The 25,245-nt window shown below is 46.0% G+C and overlaps 1 protein-coding gene across 1 annotated transcript in view; it reads left to right on the top strand.

Annotated features, from left to right (window-relative positions):
- Nucleotides 1-250: 250 nt before the first annotated feature.
- The window catches only part of slc8a2b (solute carrier family 8 member 2b), a 105,769-nt gene continuing 80,774 nt past the window's right edge, over nucleotides 251-25,245 (top strand). The window contains exon 1 of the mRNA XM_070969988.1: nucleotides 251-424. The gene's annotated coding sequence lies outside the window, so the exon portion shown is untranslated. The remainder of the gene's footprint in view (nucleotides 425-25,245) is intronic.

Here is a 25,245-nt window from a genome sequence, read left to right as displayed (position 1 = left end):
CTCCATCCTCTTTGCTTCTCCCGTCCTTTCCCTGTCTGTTTTTCTCTACTCTTGACTTACGTCCTTCATCTCTCCTTCAATCCTCCTCTCCTCTCCTTGTTTCCTCCCCTCTCACAGGCGCATATCCCCATCCATCCGCGCCCCCGAGGACAAACCGCGCTCCTCAGCACCCCGCCCGGCAGCGCGCTGTGCGTGCGTGCGCGACCGCAGGGAGGGGGAGCGCGTGTATATGTGTGCAGTTAGTTGAATGTGTCGGGGCGGGAGAGAGAGAGAGAGAGAGAGAGAGAGAGAGAGAGAGAGGGGCGAGCAGCGCGGACGGAGCGGCGGAGCGCAGCACCGAGGACACTTTTCTCTCGCAGTCTTTCACACTAACACCAGATACTATGCGTCCTGCTTCGAGTGCGGGCTGGCACTAGAAGAGAAGGTAAGACACGTTTCCTTTGCTGTCCTGCTCTGTCTGTGTACAGCGCGGTTTGTGCGTGTTTGCTGCGCTCACTTGCTCATGTGCGCTTGCATAGCTCCATGCGGGCATCACTGGCGGCTCGTTCTAGCTGTGTGCGACCATGTGGGGCTGCCCGCTGGTGCCAAAAACAGAGTCATTCCGTAATCTGTGGAATTATTTTGATGCATTCAGGTTACACGCTCGACATAATCAGGGTCATGTGTCCTCGTCCATCCCCGAAGCATCTCTGTGTCCTATATTTCCCTAAAGTTTGGGAGCGTGAGTGAAATGCTAAGGATGTTGCGGGGATTTTGAGGGATGCACACAGACTACAGTCAGCCTCCTGCCCGACGCTCTCATCCAAAGTGCCTCCCGCTTAATGAGCCTCTCAGCCCGGCGTGGCCCCGCAGGGAGTCCGTGCAGCCTGGGAGCTGTTGTGTTCAAGCGCAAGAACCAACGACACCAACTCTTGTCATTTGTGCTGGAGCTGCTTTGTTACTGAGAAGAGAAGTTAATCACGCCTGATTCTGCTTTTAATTAAAAAACATTTTGGACGTGACTTAAACTGAGAGACGTGTCCTGAGTGGGTCTTTTTCGGAGTCACTGGTGAGACGATGTGGGGTTGTAGTGATTCTCTGGTGACATTGCGCCTCTTGGCCGATGAGATCAATGTCAAGCGAGCAGAAATCAGTATACGACTTCTGGATGAACTTTCAAAATAAAGCGATGCTGCTGAACGGATTCTGGGAGGAAACTTCAAATGCGGAGTTGTTTATAAAGTTTGTGCTCTTATTTTAGATGTATGTCTTTTATCCTCATCCCTGTTAAAAACCAGAGGACATGATTTGCTGCAGCCGATCATGTTTGACATAAAAACACAGGACATGGTTTGATAAATTACACAGGCTGCATCCAGATTTTATCTCTACGTTTTGTTATATGATTGTTCCAAATCATTCAAAAATGTAAGCTTTTATTTTGGATTTCACTGGGCTCTTCTTCCGCTTTGCTCCTGTCTTTTTCTGGTCCTCTTGACGCAGTAGAGCAGTCTGTCCGGACAGGGTTGCTGTTCAGGTGGGTTGCTTATAAGCTGTTTGTCCACATTAATTCTGCCCTTCATTTTCCACCAGACTCAATGTTTTATTTCAGCGTTTTAACTGAGACTTGTGCTTTGAAACGACTTGCGGTGCAGGCATCGGTGGTTAATGTTGCGTAACTGTGCGCACAAACCGTTTTAACAGCGGAGAAAAAATACAGTATTTTTCAGGATACTTGTGCACAACATAAGTATTACACAAAACATGAATGTGCATGTGTGCGTTATGCATGCATGCATGGAATATATGCTGCATCTCAGTCGCCAAAAACATTACCCATGGCTGAATTCTGACATCTTTATTAGTGCTGTAGATATGTAGTGTTTTTAGATCAGATTGTGTATGTCTGCAGTTTGGCCGTGTCTGATTTTGTCCATGTTTTCTGCTCAGTAAGCTTGAGGCCGAACTGCTCAGAGACGGAGAGGGATGCACAGCGCTTGATTAGAAATGTAAAATAGTTTATGCATTCAGTCTGAAGTCTGGCAGTAGTTTTAATGAGGGAGGGGGTTAGAGGAGCGAGCTGCAGCAGGCGGGCTGTAAACCCAGCAGCGGGGATCCTCCTCCTGTGCACAGGAGCTGCAGCGGGGCTTCCCTGGGCTTTTCCTTTCGCTCTGTCTCTGCAGTTTTTCTGGGGCTTCCCTTGTTTTCCCTGCGCCAGCCTTCAGCCCAGCCCTTCCTCCATCCATCTCTCTGTCTACGAGGCCGTACAGCTCCCCTCCCTCCGTCCCTCCTTCCATCTTTGAAGGAAAAAGGCTGATGATACAGATGCAGCAGCAAATCCAGAACCAGCAGAGATCCTGCATGTTCAGTGAGACGATGGGGACGTGGTGGGACATGAATGTCAGAAAGTGAAGTAAAGCTCCATCCTTTGTCTTCTCACTGCTCTCAGTTTGAACATTTGGACCTTTCTGATGCTTAAACAGCCCTTTGCACAACTCCACCAACACGTTTATGTCTCTCCTTCTGAGGAAAGGAGCTGCTTTAACGTTGATATTGGCTGATGGATTATTCATTAATGCTCCTCCTTCCACTCTGTCTGCCTCTCTCCACCTCTCCTTTTCCTCTCCTCCATTATCTCCCAGCTCTCACTCTCCCCTCTGCCCCACCTCTCCTCCCTTCTCCCTCGGCATCTCTCTCCGTCCTTTCATCCCCTTCATTTCTTCTTCTACTGTAAGGCATTCAGCAGATTCTCTCATCCTGAGCCACGAACACACAGAGACGCATATGTTCCCCTGTTTTCTGCGTCTTTTAACCTTTATTCACCCAGTGGGTGTCGTGCTGCTCTTTCATCACCGCCCCACCTCACACTCATACATTTGCAGATCACACTTGGGAAAAGCTCCAGCACAACCACAGCCCGCGGAGCCGAGACTGACTCACTGATCATTTTAATAGAAGACAGTATTTGTTGTTCTGCACTTGATTTAGCTGAAAGCCCTGAAATCTTTCCCGACCGTCCTCCTGATGTGACGAGCAGACGCATCCAAATGTGCTGTTTTAGTTACAGAGAGCGTTCAGAATGTTTTAAGCTGAATCGATAGACAATCACGGGAAACGTGGGCAAGGTCGTTGAAACGAGTGCAGCCATCGAGCAAGTGGCAATCAAACCGTCCTCATGAGGAAAACCACAGCCTGATCGTTTCTTCTAAAGCAAACATGTTTACGTTAACTGCACCGAATGCACAAAAACTTTCACGTCTCAGGTCTCGTCTACACGATGTTTTTGAAAATCGCCTTCATTTTACAAAAAATCTCTGCATGCAAGAGAAATTACAAGCAATTCAAACGCTCCCACAAGCACGTCGGACCAGCAGGTGGCGGTAAAGTCCACATCGACAACGCATCCAATACCAACAAAGAAGATGAGGAGCACGAATACTGAGCTCGTAACATAGAAACACGAACAGTCGGAGCTCATTATTCACGTACAGTGATTTGACACCTTTCAACAGGAGCGGCTGCACATGCATCGATACATACAAGCTTCCTCGCTGCCCTCCTCTTCAGCTTCCTGCATGGTAGATGATGAAGATGCAGCTCTCAGTCCCCGTCAACCCAAATGTCCTCATGATGGGTCGCAGATCCTTCACCTTTATCTGTTCAGCACCAAATTTGCGGGTTACGGACGAGCAGTGCTAACAGATGTAAACACACCTGTGGTCCACCTGCGCTGCAGGTGCTTCAGGCGCTCATGACACACGTTTGTAGAGCGATTTGTCGATTGATCAATGAGTCAGTGGACAGAAAATGAATCAGCAGCTGAGCTCTTTGGATATCCGACTGATAGTTTAATTGTTTTCTTTCTAATGTTTTTCAGACCAAAAGATGAATAAAATCATTGAGAAAATAAACGTCACAATGTTTTATTTAACAGTTCGATCTGCTTTTAACTGGAAAACTATCATTTCATTCAGATCCTCATTAACAACAGCAGTTCTGAGGAATCCTTTAAAAAATAAAAAACTCGAAACGACATAAAGAACACATAAAGAGCAGCAAACGTCTCCGTCATCAAAGTAAACTTCACTCTGTCTTCTTTTGTCCCAGCAGCTCATCACGCGTCTTCCTCCTGTCTCCTCCTCCTCCTCCTCCTCCCGTCTGATTACCCTCTTGGGATACACTCAGGCTGTTTACGTACCTCCAGCCTCTCATCCGCAGCCTCTTTTCACAGTTTTTAATTACACAAATGATCCGGCTGATTGGTGCAGGATGAAATGGTCTCTTCTCTGAGTGGGGGGGGGGGGGGGGGGGGTGTGCGCAGGCTCATGCAAACAGAGACGAGGGGCTTAATATTTGGAGAGAAGAAGTCTGGAGCTCCGTCACTTTGGGACTCAGCGAATGTGAAAGTGTGGCAGTGCTGCTGTGAGATGCATCGCCTCCGCAAGTTTGGCCAAAATTTGATCAGCGCTATGTGAGATCCTGCAGAGCGACAAACAAGCAAACAAATAAAAGAGCAAACAGGCTGATCTTTTCTAATCCCCACTGCTCCAGTTTCATCATGCCGGATAGAAAAAGATTAACTTCAGGACAGGCAGGTAAACAGACCCACAGAGCCGCCGATGTCCAATAAATCCAGGAGACAGACTCTGAGTCAGAGAGACGGGCCGAAAACAAAGGCCTTTGAGAGGAGACGAGCCCAAGATCAGGAGCAAAAAGACGGCAAAAGCATGTCAGACGAGACAGAAGGACAGACAGAGGGACAGACACAAGGACAGACACAAGGACAGAACCCTCAGTGTCACAAAAATCAGGCTCCTCTCTCTCTTCAGGTGTTCACACCTGGTCTCAAATCTCCTCTCAAGTCCTTATTTTTGTGACTTCAAGCATCTATAATCAGTATTTTTTAATAACAGTGCATCAAACGACAATGTGGAAACACTGTGAAAGGCTCGTATTGATGAACCCGCGGCTCCGCTCTGCTTTATGGAGCTTCATCGTGAGTTTCAGCTCATCGTTTGCCGTTTTGGCTCATTTGTTTCCAACAAAACAAGCTGTAAAAAGCCGCTGTGAGTACCAAAGAGACGAGCTGCTGAGCATCGTGGAGCGTTCAGCAGCTAAAGAGCCAGATATTTCCCTCTGGAGCCGATGGAGACCAAACATGGAGCTAAAAGAGGGGGAACACTGGACTTCCATTGGACAGGTGGCAGAAACATGACTCCACATTAATTAATGATGATGTTCGTTAACTGCTGGTTAATGTTATTTAGATTGATTTGGGGATATTAAATAATAACTTGAAATAATATCAAAGCTCCTGGTGGCAGATAAACTGATTTGCTCTCTTTAATGGTTTAAACGTGAATTTGGGGAATTTTAAGTAATGATTAAAATAATCACAATTAAAGTACTACATAAATATAGTAATTAAACACCAGAGGATCCAGTGTTGAGTGTGTGTAGACGTGGCAGCAAAGGGGAAGATGAAGAGAACTGGGCTGATGGTGAACGTGTGAAAAGAAAGACTCAGTGGACATGTGGGGGACTGAGGACACCGTGGTGTCCGTCTACAGGTGTGATGACAGAGGAAGGACGGACAGTGGGACCAGGTCCAGAGCGGGCGTGATCATCAGCAGCCAGTGCTAAGCTCTTGTCGGGTACACTGCGTTTCCTGTGGCTGCTTCACAATAAAAGAAGAGCCTGTAGTTCATCAGTTCAGTACTTTTAATGTGAAGCAGCAGCAAGAGGAAATGTTTGGTTTGCATCAGCATGCCAGTAAACAGGGAAACAATAGTATAAAAAGATGAGGTTTGAAATAACACACATTTTAAAACTCAACTGCTGTGTGTGTGTGTGTGTGTGTGTGTGTGTGTGTGTGTGTGTGTGTGTGTGTGTGTGTGTGTGTGTGTGTATCATGCAGTGTGTGTGGAGGAGAATAACTGCTGCAGTGGCGACCTGCTGAGAGGCAGCACCACAGTTCTTCTGCAATGAAATCACCATCTCTTAATGTCAGTGAAACACACACACACACACACACACACACACACACACACACTCATGCCAGGGAGAAATGGATTTTATATTTTTGTCAACTTTTGCAGCAGTCATGCATCACGGTGGAGCGAGCTGAGCCTTTGTGTCTCAGTGGTTTTGGGTGAATTTCAGTGCTGCACGGTTACTTAACCAGCAGAGTGGCTGAGGCATCGGTTTCCACTGATATTAGATTCCTCTCACTCCTGGCATCAAACCCCCGTCTCTGCACGTCTTTAAAGCTCCTCGCTTTCCTTCAGTCACCTCTGCGCTGACCCTCTGGCTCTGCCTGCACGTTCCATTGAATTAATTTATCGCCTGGCCGTTCCTCCACTTTATCACTTACACATGTGACCTAACTCCTCCGCTCGGTCGCCCTCCCTCCTCCATCTGCACAGCCTCAGTCTTATCAATATGAATGAGGATTATTGTGTCACATGCATGAATACAGCTTGTTTTATTCTGTCCAGTTTGACACTGTGTGTGTGTTTAAACGTTTCTTTTGTGGTATTTGAGCGTCTTAAACATTCAGGAATTAATCTTCGTCGCATCACCCTGATCATGACCTCCTCTTTATGCTGCCGTACCATCGAATAAATTTCCATTTTAAAAGTTATGTTTCTGCATCGGTGCACACAGAAAGGTTGGAAGTTGGTGTGTGTACTGTAGGATTAGGAGAGAGCTCAACACACTGCAGCACAAATCATCAAACAAAGTCAGTCGTTACAAGAAAAAGCTCATTTAATGAGTGTGATGTCATCTAAGTGTAAAGTTGCGTCTCTGGATGTTCAGGTTAGGGTTTTAAAAGCAATTAAATGATCATATTTTAATGCATTTAAACGTGGCTTTGCTGCCTCTGCACACACACTCAGGTAATCAGCCTGTTTTTCTGTGTGTTTGAGGGGCGCTGCGCTATTAGCATGTGTTTGTGTGTACCTGCTGTAATGTGTGTGTGTGTGTGTGTGTGTGTGTGTGTGTGTGTGTGTGTGTGTGTGTGTGTGTGTGTGTGTGTGTGTATTACTCATGTTGTGGGCACATCAATCTGTTCCACAGTCACATAGTGGGGGGGCGGTCCCTGTGATGTAGATCATTAAATGGTCGGCTGAAGACCCTGAGTTAAGGTCAGGGTGACGTTAGGTGTGCGGGTTAGTGGTCTCCAGGAAATGAATGGAGGTCGATATAATATCGTCTGACATGATGGAAACATGACTGTGTGTGTGTGTGTGTGTGTGTGTGTGTGTGTGTGTGTGTGTGTGTGTGCGTGCGCGCAGTGTGCTCTGCTCAGTGCTTTCCTATTAAAAGCTCAGTCCTGGCATTAGGCCTCCAGAGGGAGGAAGACTTCTGGAGGGGAGTTTACAGCAGAATCAGCTGAAGGGCGTTTTATGAGCGCTCCTTCCATCTCTCCTCCTCTCCACCTCCTGGTCCTCTGAAACTGCCGCCTCAGCCTCTCTCTCATCCCTTTGCTTCCTCTTCATCCTCCCGGTTCAGTTCATCATCTCGTCCTTTTCTTCCTCTCTTATGCACTGATCCACACACTTCTGCTCTATCCTCCGAATGGCTTATCTCTTCCTCGTCTTTTAACAGCGCCTCTCCTCTTTCACCTCCTTCTGTTCACCTCTGCTTCCTCTTTTCTCTCCACCTGCAGTCATTTCATTGATCTACTCCTCTCTCCTGCTCTTATCCTCATCATTTCATTTTCTTCATGCATGTCTCTCATCCGTTCTTCTTCTACACCTTCTTTTTGCGTCCTCCAACATTCTTCATTCTGTCATTTTTCCTCTGCCTCCCCTCTCATCCTCCCCCTCTTGCTCTTATTCTTCTCCCATCAGTGCTTTTTACCTCCTTCTCTGTCAGTCAGTGTCTTCCTCTCTTCATCTCTCGTTCCTCTGTTCTTTCCCTGCCATCATTTCATCTCCTCTGCTCACACTCGACCGACTCCTGTCAGTGCTTTCCGTCATCTCGGTGTAATCGGGAGTGTTGGTGCAGGGTGGAGGACTCTGCGCTGCTCTTGTGTGGGCGGAGTGTGGACTGTAGATTTGAAGGGTGGTGTTTTTGGACTCTCAGTGGTGTTGATTGACGGACACACGGGAGACCAAAGGTGCCCACTCACTGATCCTTTACAACACCATTTTTTTCTCCCCCCTCAGATCATGAAGGTGTTTCCATAATTTCATATTTCATAAAGGATGATCAACAGCACTTTGGAAATAAGAGAAGAAGAAGCGTGTTCACTGAAGAGGTCATTTTATATGGAGTAATAACACAGTTTGCTTTGCTTCAGGCGAACGAGCAGCTGCAGCAGGGTTGGTGTTGGGGTGGAGAGAGGAGTGGAGGAAAACATTAAGGGAATAGTTTATTCGTTCATTTAATCCTCAAAGGAGACATGAAGGCAGAGAGGAGTGTTTTCCTGGTGGCAGACAGAACTGCACAGTGAAATCCAGACTTACAGGGAACCAAGCGTCACATCGACGCTTCATATGATGCGTTAAAGCAGAAGACTTACGCTTTGAGCTAACGTCAGCACGCTAACATGGCCACAGCCGCGATGCTAACATGCGGATGCTAAGCATGCTCACCATCTTAGCTTGTTAGTATGCCAATACTTGATAATTACAACTGACACTGATGGGAATGGCATTTAATTTATGGATATTTAGTCTCAAACTTAAGTTAAAATATTCGCCTGATGTTGGCGTGAGGTCAGAAGGATTCATTGTGAATATCTGGACGTGACGGCTAAATGTCCTCCTCCCTGTCTGACTGACAGTGGAGTATCTGTCACACATCCTCCACCCTCTCCCCACCTCCACTTTACCTCTGTGTGTGATTGACAGGCAGTCAGTGCCTCCACTCCTGCTTTTCCTCCGTCTCCTGGGGGATCCAGAGACGGTTGTTAGTGGTTAGTGATGTCATTTGGCTCCATCTCTTCTCCGTCCTGCAGCGTGTAGAGATCTGAGTGTCACTTGGTCACGAGCGGAGGCTGAAATTCACTTCCACGCTTTCAGTCACTTTGCTTCTTAATGTCAAACTTTTTTAATTAGTATTTATTGGTGGAGCGACTGTACTGTACATACACACACACATATATATATATACATATGTTTCTAAAGCTGTATATTAGCACTGTAGTGTCTTATTTCTGCATGTTTTCATACATTTTGATATGTTTTTCACTGGCCCTTGTTTGTCTTGGAGTCCAGCTGCAAACTGTTCAAGCCTGCAGGTGGTGACTGTTTGATACTCAAAGATTCAGCAGCAGGCCAGTGGCGGATGCAGAACGTGACCGATGGGTGGGCGTGGATTGAGTCTGGGCGGGCCTGATCACCACTTCGCCAAAATTGATAAGGTGTGTGTGTGTGCGCACACACACACACTGAAGCCACCACACATCAAGTATTTTACCAATCACGTGCAGCTTGAACGGAAAAAAATATGAAAACAAAACAAAAAAAAGCCCAAAGCGGCTCGCTCTCTGGCTCCAATCGTTTACTTCAAACCGACACATGACCGACACATCACTACTGTGTTACGCTAGAAAGTGTTCAGCACCTACCTAATAGGGGGTTTGGGGCTTAATCCCCGATTATTATTATTATCATTATTATTATTATTATTATTATTATTATTATTATTATTATTATTATTATTAAACTGGGCTGTTAAACATGCAGTTTAAATGGAGTTTGAAGGAAGGAAGAGAAATCGTCTTGTCGTCTTGAACGAAGTGGATGGCTGGAGTGGAGGAAACACATGTGAACGCAGTTTATGCACCTTTACTATTAATGAAAAAAAAAAAAGAGTTCATGGCATGCTCCTCCATGCCTTGAAAAATGAATTCAATCCACGGTGCTCTTCTGTCGGCTGGGAGCCGATGGAGCGATTTGTGCTCCTCTTTACAGCCAATAACAGAACAACGCCTGGACATGATTCATAACACAGGGCTTTCGATAACCTGACAGCGGATCTGTGAGAAGGTGGCGCTGGGTGGAGAGACACCGAGCGCCGAATTCAAACGGCCTGTGTGGACGCTGCAGGCAGGGTGCTGACAGAGACCCGAAAAAAAAAGCAAGAGAGTTTTTAAAAATATGGGACATAACTATGGAAATCGTTTTATTTAATTTTTTTAAATTTGAATTTCTGACTGGGCGGGCAAGCTGTCAATCTGGGCGGGCGTAAGCCCATGCCCACCCGTAGCTCCGCCCCTGCAGCAGGCTCCATTAAAGCGACACTGTGGTGTGTTTGGAGCGGCGTTTGATCAGCGGTCGCTGTACCGTTTGTTTGTGCTCCACCAGCAGGAGGATGAAGGAGCATCGACGCTGCTCTGAAGAGCGTGTGCGTGGTAAAGATGGTGCTTAATGGAAATGAGATGTAGTGCGAGAGGTAACCTCAGACCTTGCTTAAGGTTCGGTAAAGGTTGCGGTTAATAAAAGTCGGACTCACTCTATGTAAAGGACACACCTCTTCCAACACTGGCACTGAACAGCAGCATTAATTTGAAGTTGAGGACTCATCAAATAGAAAGTCTGTTGTCGTACAGCCTCAGTGAAACAGCCTGGCTGCTGTTGACAGTGAAATATTTTCCAGTGGAGCTGCACCAGAGCCAAAGTAAACGATAAAGAGTGAAAACGTCTAAACAATGGCGATGCTCTTTGAGTATCAGAGCACTTTGTGCCAAACCTCTTCTCAGCCGCGCTCCGCTGGGTGCAGAGAAAGTGCAGCCTCAGGCAGCAGGTGGGACATCTGAGGTGCCCAAAGCAATGCACAGACATGGTGATGAGCCACTGAGGACAGGAGCTGCACAGGTGTTTGGAACACACAGTGCTCACCTGGCTGACCGCAGCTCAGGGAACAAACCGTTGGCTTCATGAAGCCTCTCCACAGGTCTGCAGGCCGCCAGGGAGTCAGAGCTCAGCGGGGCGGAGAAAAGACAAGAATGAATGTATTTTTCTATTTGTTGCTTATTGCTGTGAATGATGCTCACCTGTACACACACACACTCACACACACACACACACACACACACTCTCTGATCCTGTACAACAGATTGCTGCGCTCAGTTTTTACGCATGGGATACACAGCACCCGCTGAGACGGCCGCCATACGCCCAGACAACGGCCAACACACGCACACACACGCACACATGCACACAGGCACACACATGCACGCGCACACACACGCACGCACACATGCACAAATAGACTCGACACACCCTTTCTGATCTGCCCACATACAGTCATTGGTCTGAATCCAGGAACTGTGCCACCAGCTGTCACCCTATTGGCTGTTGTCCTGATGTAGGAAGGAGGTGTGTGTGTGTGTGTGTGTGTGTGTGTGTGATATCATTATAAAGGCCGCTCTCTGTCTTCATTTCTTGCACACACTCAACATGTTGTTTAGTTTCTGTTAACTTTAAGTTCAGCAGGTTTTTGTGGAAGAAATGGTGAGATTTGAAAATAATTCAATATCTCTCAAACTCAAACTGGGATTCGTCGAATTTGAGCCATTTCTGTCTGTTGCAGGATGTTAAATTCACCTGCTTGTTACTGGATTTTTGTCCGTCTCTCCTCCTTGTCCTCCTGCTCAGCGTCAGTCTGCACACGGTGAAGTCGTTTTCGGCCACAGTCTCATTAAATCTTCTCTCCATCTGCCTGAATTAAAATTAACACACACACACAAGTTGTGATTGGTTATTGCTTTTTTAAAATCATCCTTCCCCCACACACCTCCACACAGTGACTCATCACACACACACACATGCACGCACGTGTACACACACACACACACACACACACACACACACACACACACACACACACACACACACACACACACACACACACACACACACACACACACAGTGACCACATCAAATCCCATCACTGACCTCTCTGCTTCTCTCATGTCTGAATGTGTGTGTCTTCTTAATGTGTTCTTGGTTTATGATGTGCGTGTGTGTGCGTGTGCGTGTGTGTGTGTGTGTGTGTGTGTGTGTGTGTGTGTGTGGTTTGTGTTGGCAGTACCTTGATATTTCTTAGGCTGATGCTTTCTGCGTTGTGCCCTCAGCAGCAGCAGCAGCAGTTGGTTGTAATTAATTGAAATTCACAATATTGGCTCCTGCAGGATGCTGCAAATTGATGTTTTAGACTCTTTAACAAGGTGTTCTGAAGCCGAGTCTCTGCTCGTAAACAAACTGCAGCCCAGAGAAAAATCTATGGATTACAAAAAAAATGAAAAACACTAAATCTTTATTCTCTCAGGCGTCGTTTTATGAGATCTAACCTCGCCGTGTTGTCATATAAGTATCTTCACTTCTACCTGCACTGAACCGTGACAATTCCTCTGCGACTGTCTTCACCCTCAGTGTCATCGCGCAGTGCACAGACTGTCTGGAGTCACGGCAAGCAAGATTAACATGTTCTTCACATCAGGCAGAGACGTTCATATCCAGGGACGAATCATTTATAGCAAACAGGCTTACGGGTAGATTTGGTGGAAGAGGCCACGTTCAGTTCAATTCATCGAGCAAAGTCAGTAGCAGAAGATGAAGTCATGAATCGAGGAGTGAGCTGCAGCATCAGACGCTGTTGTCATGATGGTATTAACAAAGTGATGAATTTGATTGGACGTTATCAGTCAGCTGGTAGCTAAGCAGCTGATGCATGCTGGCGAATGGTGATATATAACTAACTTTCTTTTCTTAATGAATGTGAGGGTGCACACACCCTTCTGCCCTGTAACAGGAGTCGTATTTTGTTGCCATCTGGCCAAAAAAAACTTGGATAAGGGACCTACATGATGATGTTTGTTGACAATATTTTAAAATCAGTTCTGTATTTTATCAGATGCTGGTGAAATGTTGTATGTATTGGGAGTAATATGTTGGGTTTTTCTTGTCCCAGTGAGCGTGCAGCACTTTAAATGAGCTAACGCTGTCACACAGTCTTTACAGTCATCTGCATGGACCAGTTTTCCAGCGTCTGAAACAAGGTCATTTAAAGGTCCGAGGTTATCGTATGAGAGTGAAATCAGTGTATGAATGGACAGGAACTGTTCTTCTGTTTGAGGGAACCAAGCGTCAGCATGTACAGACTGAAGAGTAAGAGTCCTGGAACGGAGCCCTGTGGGACTCCACAGTGAATGTTAACATTAAAGAACTGTGTACAAGTCCAGCCCATCATGTGACAGACAGGGAGGACACGTTTGACAAACCTTGTGTGAACTGGGTCAAGGAAGCAGGTGTATGAGTGACAAATGAGACGGGCCAGATCCATTGATCAGTGAAACTGATCAATGAATGGAATAGTGGACTTTTTTCTCATGATGCTGGTTCAAGTCGTACGAGCGCTCAGTGTGTGATTTCCCTGCAGGTCGAGCTTACAAACCGTCTCTGCACTGAAACTCTTGCTCTCTATTAAACGCTCTCAAAGCTTTTGTGTGTGGTGGTATATTTATATTACAGTGTGTGTGTGTGTGTGTGTGTGTGTGTGTGTGTGTGTGTGTGTGGCCATATGGTTGTCAATGCAGCTCTTTGTAATCAAGGCGATGAGTGTGTTATATAAGACGTAAACATTTATCCTGTGCGCTGTCGTCTCACGTGACCTCTGACCTCTGACCAGCTTTAAAGTGGAAACACATCTCGTCCTCGGGCTTTTCTGCTTCTCAGCTGTGATCTATATTTGTGTTGTGTTCACTGTCGCTTGTATTCGAGCGGTATTTATCCAGAGAAGACACGTTGCCGCTCATACCTCTTATATGGCGGATTAGTAGCGAACACAAAGCAGCGTCCCAGAGTCGACCGCTGAGCTGCTCCAGCAAACATCATGTTATGAAACGCTGCACGTCAGATCTGGCTCTGTTGAACTGTTTAACTCCACGCATTCTTCTTCCTGCTCTGCATCTACATTACCCACAATGCAACCAGACCGTCGACAGCTCACTCCTAGATTTTGGTGCCGTCGGGATTTCGGATATAAAATGTTTGCAGAGTCCTCAGAAAATGCTCAAAGTGTGTTGGTGAGAACAGCTGAATGATGAAGATCAGCTGCATTCAGCTCATCTTCTGAGACCTCGTTACAGTTTAGCTCAAATCTGCTGCTGAAAATCATTCTGCCTGCCTAAGTCTGACCGGAGGAAAAATAAACACATTTCTAACACCGTAATTCTTTATTTATATGCTGAGAGCATATTCTTGCTTTCTGTGCTGTAAATAATTTATGCTGATTTATCCTCAAGTCCTGAATGAGCTGGCAAATTTGCACCATGAGAAAATGACCCGGCTGACTGCTGTCTCTGACCCTCTTTTATTTTTCTCTTCTTCTGTGCTTCCCCGGCGGCGGGGGACCGTGTTGTTTTTTTAGATGGCAGCGGGGTCAGAGCCGGGGTCAGTCGCTGTGACCATCCAGGCCACTGCTCATTGTTACTGCAGGATAACTGGCTCGCAGCTCCGACTGCTGCTGTTATTGAGCGTGGGGGCTCTCCTCACACACACACACACACACACACACACACACACACACACACACACACACACACACACACACACACAGTTATTCTCACACTCACACACAAACTACGCACAAAATGAATGAATGTTAGAAAACTACTTTGGATTTCTTAATTGCTTCCTCTCGATCCTCCGAACAGCACCGACGCCCACATCGGCAAATCAAAAGCTTCCCCTCCGCGGTGTCACGCCGGCGCTGTGGCCTCTGTGTGTCAGCATGAGCGAGTGTTTTGTTCGGCCGGCAGCATTGTGTTCGGGGTTTGCCGCTCTTATCTGGCCGCCTGCCTGCGCCGGCATCGGCTGCTCTTCCTGATAACACTTTGTTGTTCAGTCGTGTCCTGTTTTAGCAGCACGTTCACATCCACCGCAGACTCACCTTTGAATGAACTCTGCCGTCACTCTGCTGCCGCACTGATCCGTTAAGTGTCGACGTCATGAACACGTTTAAAAACGCTAAACGTTAGCTGCTTCCAGCTCTTCAGATATGAGGATTTACTGCTTTTCTCTGTTTTCTATCATCGTAAAGTGGATTTTTGATTTTGGGCAGTCACCTCAGGCTCTGTGAAACTGATTTTACAGACAAGACGATTAAGAGAATAATTATCAGTGATGAAAATAACCATTAGCAGTAGCCCTGCTGTGATACCATCTTTGTATCTCTGGACGACATTTCAGAGAAATCTCTCATGGCTGTTATTGTCTCATGTAATTTTATTAGGGCTTGAGTTCTTGTGGTCCAATCAGGGTCATAGCTGCTGAAGGTAGCTGGAACATCACAACCAGCTGAACAGAGAGGATTTTACGCTTACACTCATTATAAAGGCTTCTTCTCTAAAGCTCGAGCAGGAGTCATCGATGCTGCGCAGCATGGAAACAGAAACCAGACTTACAGGTGAAGTATCTATACTGTTTTTAGATCCTCTGACAACACAAAGAGAGCTTTTCATGGATGAGGTGGAAATCCTTCAGACGTGTTTTGAAACATCTGAATTAGCATCACGGTCGCCAACTTTAAGAAAGTGTAAATAGACTGCGTGAGGACGACAAATGAAAATACCGACAGATGACAGCAGCTCGAGGCCACATCAGCATCCAAAGTGTGAATGTTTCACTCGGCGGGAGGCAAAAGAAGAAAAAAGAGCTTTGCAGGAGCAGGAATGAGATGTATGAGAAGAGAAGAAGAAGAGCTGGTCACTGTTCAGGAGACTGTTGTGCACATGTAGCCTGAGCCGTCTGAAGCCTCGACGAGGAGCTGGAGGCAGGCAGCTCTGTTTCACTAAGGGTCACCTGGTTATCCTCTGTGAGGAGAGACACAGGGACAGACAGATGGACGGACGGACAGATCCATGGCCTCATAGAAGACTCAGTCAAACAGCAGCAGGGATAAATGGTGTATTTGTTGGGGACTGTTTTCAGAGGCGGAGTAATACACATTTGGTGATTTGAGTGTTTGCTGCAGCAGGACGGTGTGTGTGTGTCAGAGTCAGGATAAGCTACAGCGTGTGTGTTCATGGCGATGAAGAACACGTCAGACAGAGTGACAGTTTAACTCACAGATGTGTTTTTGATGAACAGAGGAAGGAGACGTTTCAGGCTTTGACCTACGCGCGTTAGTCGATGGCGGTGGTGGTTTTGGTCCTTTCATGAGATGAATGTGTTGACAATAAGAATATTGCTGCTCTAATCATTGAACACTCAGTGTTTGTTTGTTTGTTTGTTTGTTTGTGAGTCTGTCAGAGTTTCACTGTGTTTCCTTCTTGCTGATGACAGGGCTCAGTCTTTGGCAGCCTGTGGTGTGCAGCGCTGAGAACAATAACCGTGATGGAGGTGATGTCGACAGGAGGAGACTGACGGAGCTCGCAGGTGGAAATGAGTTTAATCGAAAGAAAGAGACACGGTGCAAAGTCTTTCTGGATGAATAAACATTTCAAATGTCTTCTGTCCATCTCCAGCTGTGTCGCTCGTCTTCTCAGAAGCTGCACGCAGGATTCATTCATCTACAGCGTGTTGGGGTTGTTAAGCTGGTACCACAAACTGCAGTCTTACACTGCTTTATGGCGTCATGAACGTGGGGTGGAAATTGCTTGAACAATTGTTGCCTAACTTCTAAGATTGTGTTCATTTGTACAGCTGCCATCATGACGTCCTGCGCTGACCTCCTGCTCTTGAAACAGTCGGTCAGTATCAGAACATGAACCATCGCAGCAGCACGTTACCTCTGCTTTATCTGCCTGCCTCTGGTTTTAAGATGATTTTACCCACGAACAAAGCTCTTTTGATGGAGCACCTTCTGCCATTTCAAACCTTTTAGCTCCTGATCAACCAGCGAGCGCCGTCCAGTCCTCTGACACTGGAGTTTTAGCTGTTAGCCCACAAAACGAGCGGGAAAACAGCTTTTTGCTAGTGTTTGTTAGCTAGCTGTTGACTGCTTCAGTCTATTTCTGTGAATCTTTTTTGTGCTATTTTTCTGTTGTTTTGTTCTTAATTCCACACTGTGAAGCACTTTGAGCTGTGTTTTATGTTTAAAGGGTGATATTTAAAAAATAATGATTATTATTATCCTTAATCTTCCAAAGCACCTAAAGTGAAATCCAGCAGCAGCAGTAATCAGTCCGCCGGCTGCCACTTAAAGGTCACACTGACACACTGAACGTTGCAGTGGAGGGTTGAGAAATGAAAATGCTGACATGTCTGAGTGGCATTAAATCATGTCGATGCTCGAAGGATAAAAACAGATTCGCCGTTAAACCAGCTTTTAAAATCTCTAGATTTGCATGTGCTCTGTTCTGTCAGGGTTAAAGTCACTCTCAGCTTCGTTTACATATTTGACCACGTCTGTCCTACACAGACAGGATGACGCTGTGTGAAGCTCGCAGGTACAGGATGGTGGTGTTAAATATCCCTTTGTGTGAAGCAGCAACAGAAGTGACAGACAGGTGGGAAGAGACGGACAGGACGTGGTCCAGAGGCCCCTCGGCGAGACCGTGTCTGTCTGACTAAGTGATGCAGAAAGAGACCGAGAGATATATGGACAGACAGGCAGGACGAGAGAGAGAGAGAGGGACAGAGGTGAGGACAGAGAGGCTGATAAACAAGGGAAGACATTTGTCCTCAGGGACGGACACTGACCTTTGATGTTCATTTAATCAAAAACACTGATTGAAAAATCTATTAATACACCCCCCAAAAAATGCACACACACACACACAAACACACACACACACACACACACACACACACACACACACACACACACACACACACACTCGTTCTGCCTTTTTTGTTTGATTAGTGATGTCTTTATTGTCTTAACATTATTATATGTGGACACCAGGAGGTGAGATGTGAGAGAATCTGTTTGTCTTCATCAGTGAGACTCATCGAAAAACAGGCTCTTCATCGTCAACACTGGAATTAAGCAGGAAGAAAACACACAAACCGCTGCCGTCTCGGCTGGGCTGAACAAACACGGACGCTTTATGCTGCTCAAAAAGGCTGTTCAGCAACCGGCGCGGTAGAAGTCGGAGAGTCTCGCAGCACTTGAACGCACCACAGCTAACGAACACAATAAAGCAAAACAAAAGTGGACGATATTCATCCAGTTTATAATCACAGTCTCATGTTCGTGCCTTCAAAGTGCAGATATCGATAATCAGCCATTTCTGAGAATAAGCCACAAGTCTGTAGTTTCAAACAGGATCCGGTTTGTGGAGTTTGGGTTTGTCATCGTTGTCCGTCACGTATTGGTTTTTGAGTTTTCTTGTTGCGTCCGTGTGCCACAGCAGAGAGAAAGTCAGCAGGAACGCGTCTTTGTGATGTTCAGGGAGTCCGACAGGCGGACGGGGACAATGTCAGGTGTGATAGGAGACACTATGGTCACGGAAAAAAGCTGAAGGAGCAGAGCTGAAGGGGACGTGTGCTGCAGGTGAGAGGACAGAAAATGTTTGAGAATCACATTCATGCATTTGAAACAGAGCACGGCCATTAATGTGTATTAAAAGCGTGTGTGTCAGAACCAGTGGAGCACTTTAACATGAAGCTTTAACGTTGTTCTCCCTCTGCAGTCCGTCCAGCTGTGTGTGTGTGAGTGTTTGTTGTCTCCGTGCCCCCCCCTCGTTCTCCAGCCGCTCTCTCTTTCATGTCTCTGTCTGTCCTTCTGGTCCTCTCAGTGTCTCACTTGTTTTCTCTGTCGCTCGTTCGTCCCGTCATCCCTCACTTCTTTCAACGCCTCACGGACGAATCAGAAGGCTTTGTTCTAGAGCGCTGCAGCCTGACACCCAATGACACTCACACACACACACACACACACACACACACACACACACACACACACACACACACACACACACACACACAGACACGCACACACTGAGACACAGACACAAACAGACACACACTGACACACATAGACATACAGACAAACACAAACACACATACTAACACACACACACACATACTGACACACACAGACACACACATACTGACACACAACACACACGTACTGAGACACACAGTACACAGACACACATATTGACACATACTGACACACAGACACACACATTAGACTGAGCGCAGCAGCGCTCAGCTGACTGGCCTTTCATTTGGGTGATTTGGAAAAGTCAGTGACGGTGAGTCGTTCAGGTTACTCAGGATGATCCACAGACCTCACCGTCAGGACTTTTCTGCTTTTCCCTCCAAATGCAATCAGCTTCCAGTGAAAACTGTCCACGCTGTGGAAAGACAAGAGCAGGAGGGACATTCAGACGTCCTGACAGAGACGGCCGTCAGTCACCTGCAGAGACGTTTCCACATGAGCTGACTGCTGTGTGGCTCCACCGAGTCTGAATCTGCATCGAACAGTTTTATGACGGGGCTGAAACTCACACACACACACACACACACACACACACACACACACACACACACACACACACACACACACACACACACACACAGGTTTTGCAGAAACTTTACACACAGCTGGGATTTAACTGCAGTTTACTGAAGAGTGACATGCAGAGCGTGCGTGTGTGTGTGGATATGTGTGCGTGTGTGTGTGTGCGTGCGTGCAGCGTGTCATGTTAAGAGGAAGCGAGAGGGAAAGATGTGCATGAGATGAGATGAAGTGTGATGGAGGAAGCCACCAGAGAACGTCGGCTCCTCTCCACACAGCCTCAGTTTTACCTCTATGATTGACAGCTGGGGGAGCGGGGGCTCAGCCAGGCCTTACCGCAGCTCCTCTTTTTAACTTCATTTACTTTTTATTTAGCCAGGCAGTGAGAAGCAGAGCACAAACACTCTTCTCTCTTTTTGCACCATTGCGCAGACTCTCAGCTGTTACAGTAAAAATGAGCCTCGAACGCCTTCAAACACGTCCCAAAGTAACTGAGAGCTGTCCTTGAACCAGGTGGACTCCCTGCGTGGTTCTGGTCTCTTCTGAAAGGTAACACTCTGAACTTTTATCCCCAGCATTCAGAATCACTGTATGTGCTACAGGCATTGATTAATAGACGTTTGAACACAACAGTAGTTTTTTCCCGTCTGAATATTATTTTGCAAATGGATGCTTGCAGACGATGATATGTGGAATTCTTGAATCCATATTCAGGCGTTCTCCAGAAAAAGACAGTTTACAATGTATTTATCTACATGAATATCTATTTATATTTGTGAAATCTAATTTTGTTCATATTTAAGGTATCTGTACCTATTTTGGGTATTTATCTGAACTATATTTATCACTTCTGATTAGATGATTTGATTAGATGATTAACATGATTTGAGGTGCGCAGAGCTTTAAATAAAGCACTGAAGTGGCATTTTGGCATGTTCAGAATTTAATTGGCTGTTCGAAGCGTCAGTCATCTGCAAAGTTGGCTGTGATTGGCCCCTCTGTTCAGCTCAGACTGTTACTGGTTATTGGTTCTAATTTCAAACCTGAGACTCGACCTGAAGTTTCCAAAAGTTTGTAACACAGATGACAGAGAAGACGAGCAGATAAGCGTCTTATTTAGAAGGAGAAAACATGTTTCTGTGGATTATTGTCATGTTTTGGACTAAATCTTATCTGCAGTGGATTGTCTGGGCCTTTGTGGATGTTTCCAGATTTTGTTGGAGTTTTGTCGTCGAGAGACGTCAGCGGTGAGTTTCCTCATTGTTGTGATTGTATCTTGAAGTGGTTTCCATCAGTCGATTCAGGAGCTCCAAAAAGCGTCTGTGTAGCCACAGACTGACCCAGCGTGTGTCTGCATCATCCAGACGGGGTTAAAATCACTGATGAGGCGTCATTCATTACGTTCTCCAGACACAGAACTACAGTTCAATATAACTTTATTGTCCGCTCTGTCAGCTGATCCTCAGCTGTATGACATGTTGTGACCTTAAAGGCAGTGACAGCAGCAGGAACATCACCTGAAACCTGCAGAAAAAGTTTGTTGGCACCCAATCAGAATCCACAGGTGAACCACCTGACACCTGTGCCTGACATGACAGTCAAGTTTACTGAGGAAATCACTTTTGTCTCTGAGGAATCACTCATAAAAATAAAAACCTCATACAATCAGTTTCATTGATATCAGCCAATTTTCCACTTAATTAACTTCTGCTCAGATTTGTTGAAATGCGTCTCTATGAAGCGCGCAGAAGCCTCCATGTTCTCATTAATATGCAGGAAAGCTGCAGCACACACCGGGTCAGCCGAGGGAAGCCACTCGTTTGTGAGCGGTTCTGCTGATGGAGCCGCTCGGGTTTGAGACAATGACGGTTCAGAGATAAAAGGCACCAAGAGGTTTGAACACAATGCTGAACAGGAACAGAGGAGATTTAACCTGAGCAGATCTCAGCGGACTGCAGACGAACAGGGAGAACAAAGTGCTGAACTCTCCATGTTAATCCAGACTTCACTTCTGTCCCAGCTGTCAGATCCAGAGCTGTAATCAAACCTGGATGAAATGCTTTTAGTCCAGTGCCTACATGTGACGCATGTGTGTCATTCTGAGAGTATTTGGTCCAGTTTGGATTGATTCGGCTCAATGAATGCAGGCCTTGATCTAGAAAAGCCATTTTATGCAAAGACAAACGACATTTCAGACACATGAGGATCATTTTTATCTTTTCACGTAAAAACAGTCGTTTGTGCTCGTCGACGTCGCGCTTAACTCAAAAGTGCCAGACTGCAGGTTTCCACCAGGACAGCCGTAATTAGCTTGTGTGTGTGCTGTTCAAGCCTAAGTGTGTGTATATGTGTGTGTTTTTGTGCATACGCAGCTCTGTTGTTTCATGTTGCACCAGAAAGCTTCTGATTATCAGCAGCTCAGCAGGAGACTGTGTGTAAATGGGTTTGACCTCCTGCTGCCGACCTTCTGCTCAAAGCTTTCGGGCTCTCACAGTCACGATGAGGGATTCCATCACTGGTTGGAAGAGTAAGCTGGGAGATACGCCGGAGCGCCGCTTCAATTATAGACATGAGTCCATAAATGAATTATGAGCTTCATTTGGCGTCCATATAGACGACTAATAGAATATGAGAATATGAGGCAATGACTCTTGAATTAAGAACAGTCTCTTATGTTCTTCTATACATGCACACACACGGGAATCGCTCTTTTGGCATGTAAATATAAATCTGTAGACCAGACGGCTGACGAAACATGAAATATATCCAAATGAAACACTGATCCAATGCAGCAGGATGAATCTGTGTTGAAATGAGCTCTTCAGTCATAAACAGCACATCCGACGTTCCCGCCAGAGGCTTTGTTATTTCATTTCATCATTTGCCAACAAATAATGTCCTTAATTCAAAACCAAGGATGTGTTTCACTTACTGTGTAATTACACTGTTTCCTGGGGCCACAGAGACGTGGCTTTGAGTTTCAGAGGCTGCATCAAAGGCTGCTGGTGCAGATACGAGTTGAGATTTTAAGACTGTCCACCTCCACAAGCTGCAGAGAAACTCCTCATCTGAAGTCTTCCTGCTTTCTTTTCATCGTGCTCATTCCAGCCTGACGGTTATCTGACGTGTCTGTCGATGTTTTACAGCCGTTCTTGAGTTGAAAGTGACATTAATGTAGTCATGTGGTGGTAAAACAGTACAAAGAGTGCGAACACACTCCTGCAGAGCAAGGCTTTGACTTTTCTGTTCAGAAACATCTCGTGTCATCGTCGTTGATTCGGTGCCATTTTCATTGTTCTGCCTGTGGTTTGAAGCACGAGCTGCAGGTGATGAGGGTTAATATCATTTGATATGTTTTAAAAGCATCCCCTCAAACTCACGTTGGCACTGACGAGATGGAAGAGTAGGACTGCTGCCAGCACAGCTCGAGGTGGAACAACTGCAGCTTGTACACTGTTTTTATCATCGGGGGGGCGGGGGGGGGGGGGGGGGGTCCTCAGTACTTCACAGATAACAATGTGGTCCATCCTCAGCTGCCAAGCGCGCCTTCAGGTCAAGTGCCTCCAGTAATTAATTTAGGAAAAAGTGCATATTAATTAACTTTCACTTTTACAACAAACAGAAACGCACAAAATGCTAAAAATCAAACAAACAGAAAACACACAACAATGATTTGGAGGAAGAACGATCTAGAAAGTCCTTGCAGCATGAGGACAGAAACAGCGTTACACACTGAGTGTAACGTACATATAAAGTACTGTAGTGGTACTAAATCAACCCTCTAACAGCTGATTCTCCTTCATGCATCCACTGCAGTGAAGTAAGGATACAGGACCATCTCTGACTGCTCCCTTACATGTTTGCTTTAGGGGGGGCTCAGAGTGAGGGACATTGGGTCCGTCTTCACTTCCAGACCCTGTCTTCTTTCTAATTCAGCTTTTTGCATGACAGAAGACTCAAAGTACCAATGTCTGTCCAGCATCTCAGGGACATTTTGTTGCCTCATCTTGCATAAAAAGGCTATTTATGGTTGATCTGATGCAGATACGTCTTGTAATATGGGAGCTGACTTTTTCTTTAACTGATTCTGCGTCTCTCTCGAGCTGACAGACTCCTCACATTAAAGGATGGAGTTTTGTGAGGAGCAGATCAAACGTGACGCCCTCCTCTCCTCCTGTTATTGTAGTTGTTATTGACTTTTCTTCCTAACAGCACTACAAGCTTTGCTGTGTTTATCTGAAGCCCTGAAATTTTGCTCTGAAAGCCAAGAAAGCGATGCCTTAAAACAAGAGCTTAGTGATGTTAAATCCGTGGGCGTTAATCCCGTCATTAGCCCAATTTCCCATAATGACGGTTCATCCCACAACCTCTGCTCATGTTGGCGTGCCTCCTGACATGAATTAATGGCTGTGTTTTGGACTGTGTCAGTGAGGCTGCACTCGTGTGTCTGATGAGTCGGAAAGCTTTGCTTCTTGCTGGATCATGCACTGAATCAGTGTTTTGCAGACTCCTGAGCAGGTCTGCGGTGCTGTTAACGTCCGCCTCGCTGCCTGTAACTCTCTAAAGAAGGCTTGGATGATTAAACTGTGGTGCGTTCAGGGAAGTGTATTTCTAATGGCCTATTTTGATGAACATTTGCATTTCAGAGTCTATTAAGTCTGACTGGTCTTGGAGAAATTAGGCCCACCTGACGTCTCTGTGCCCCCCCACACTGGTTTCTGTTCAGCAGGTCAGTGTTTTTGTGTTTTGTGCAGAAATCTCTGGAGTTTCATTACCGTTATCTCTCATTTGTGTTTTAATTAGTGAAGTAAAATCATTAGTCATCGTATATATTCTCTTATTCTATTTTCTTTGTGACAGTGACCTGGAAAACAGGCCCCAGTGAGAGAGGCCAGATGGAAGACAGATGTTCTGTGAGGATGAGGAGGCTGTATGTCCCGAGTGTTTATGCTCATGTGTTCAGGACTGAGAGACTCACAACACGTTCCGAACGCCGCTTTGTGGCAATTGGCCAGATTTAGAGGTGGAGGTTGGTGCGTGCGTGCCTCAGGGCTCCTTTCTTATTGGTCAAATGTCGGCTAACTTCAAATCAGAAGAAAGTTTTTTAACTGGATGACTATAAAAAGTGTATTCTGTGGAAACATTTGAGCCTGCTGCCTGTGACTGACTTTTCCTATAATGATTATTACTTACAACCACTGGCGGGCTTTATGTGATTTGTTTTTTGCTGCTTCTAAACCATTTCCATGACAGTGGACAGACATTAATAAATAAAGGGATGAATGAATTCATATACGTCCTCTCCTGCTGAAATGTATTAACTTTATAATAAACTGCTAATTTCCTGTTAGGCTCGCTGTTTTTCTTCACGTGGAACTGGTTCACTGAGCGCCTTCGTGAAATGAAGTCCTGAACAGGAGGTGAATATGAGATGTTTGTCTGGGGATCACAGTGGAGACTTCAGGAGCTGAGACGGCTGCTCGAGGGTCAGCCCACGCGGCTCATTATTTTTAATTAGTCGCACCTTTTCGGACTCGTTGCAGCCAGCTTCGCGCTCTCTGCCGCTGGTCTTCCAGCCAGCACATAGCCACAGCCCATCCAGGTGTGAAAGCAGAGACCTTCGTGTTTATAGACACTAAGCCGTAATTTAAAATGAAGTTCTTTGGTGCGTTGTGAATGTGTAATAATGAAGTGGAGCATAAAAACAGCCTGTAGTCTGGATTTTGTAATCGCTCTCATTTTGTCAGCGCAGGCCTCGAGGTGCCTGCTGTCCAAATGCCAGTTTGTTAAAGGTTTGCATGCCATTTATTTTTATAGCAAACATCGTGTTGTGTAAGTGTG

Source organism: Chaetodon trifascialis, chromosome 9 (assembly GCF_039877785.1).
Source record: "Chaetodon trifascialis isolate fChaTrf1 chromosome 9, fChaTrf1.hap1, whole genome shotgun sequence".
NCBI lineage: Eukaryota > Metazoa > Chordata > Actinopteri > Chaetodontiformes > Chaetodontidae > Chaetodon > Chaetodon trifascialis.
The sequence above is the reverse complement of the archived record's forward strand: the minus strand, read 5'-3'. Positions and strand labels throughout refer to the sequence as shown.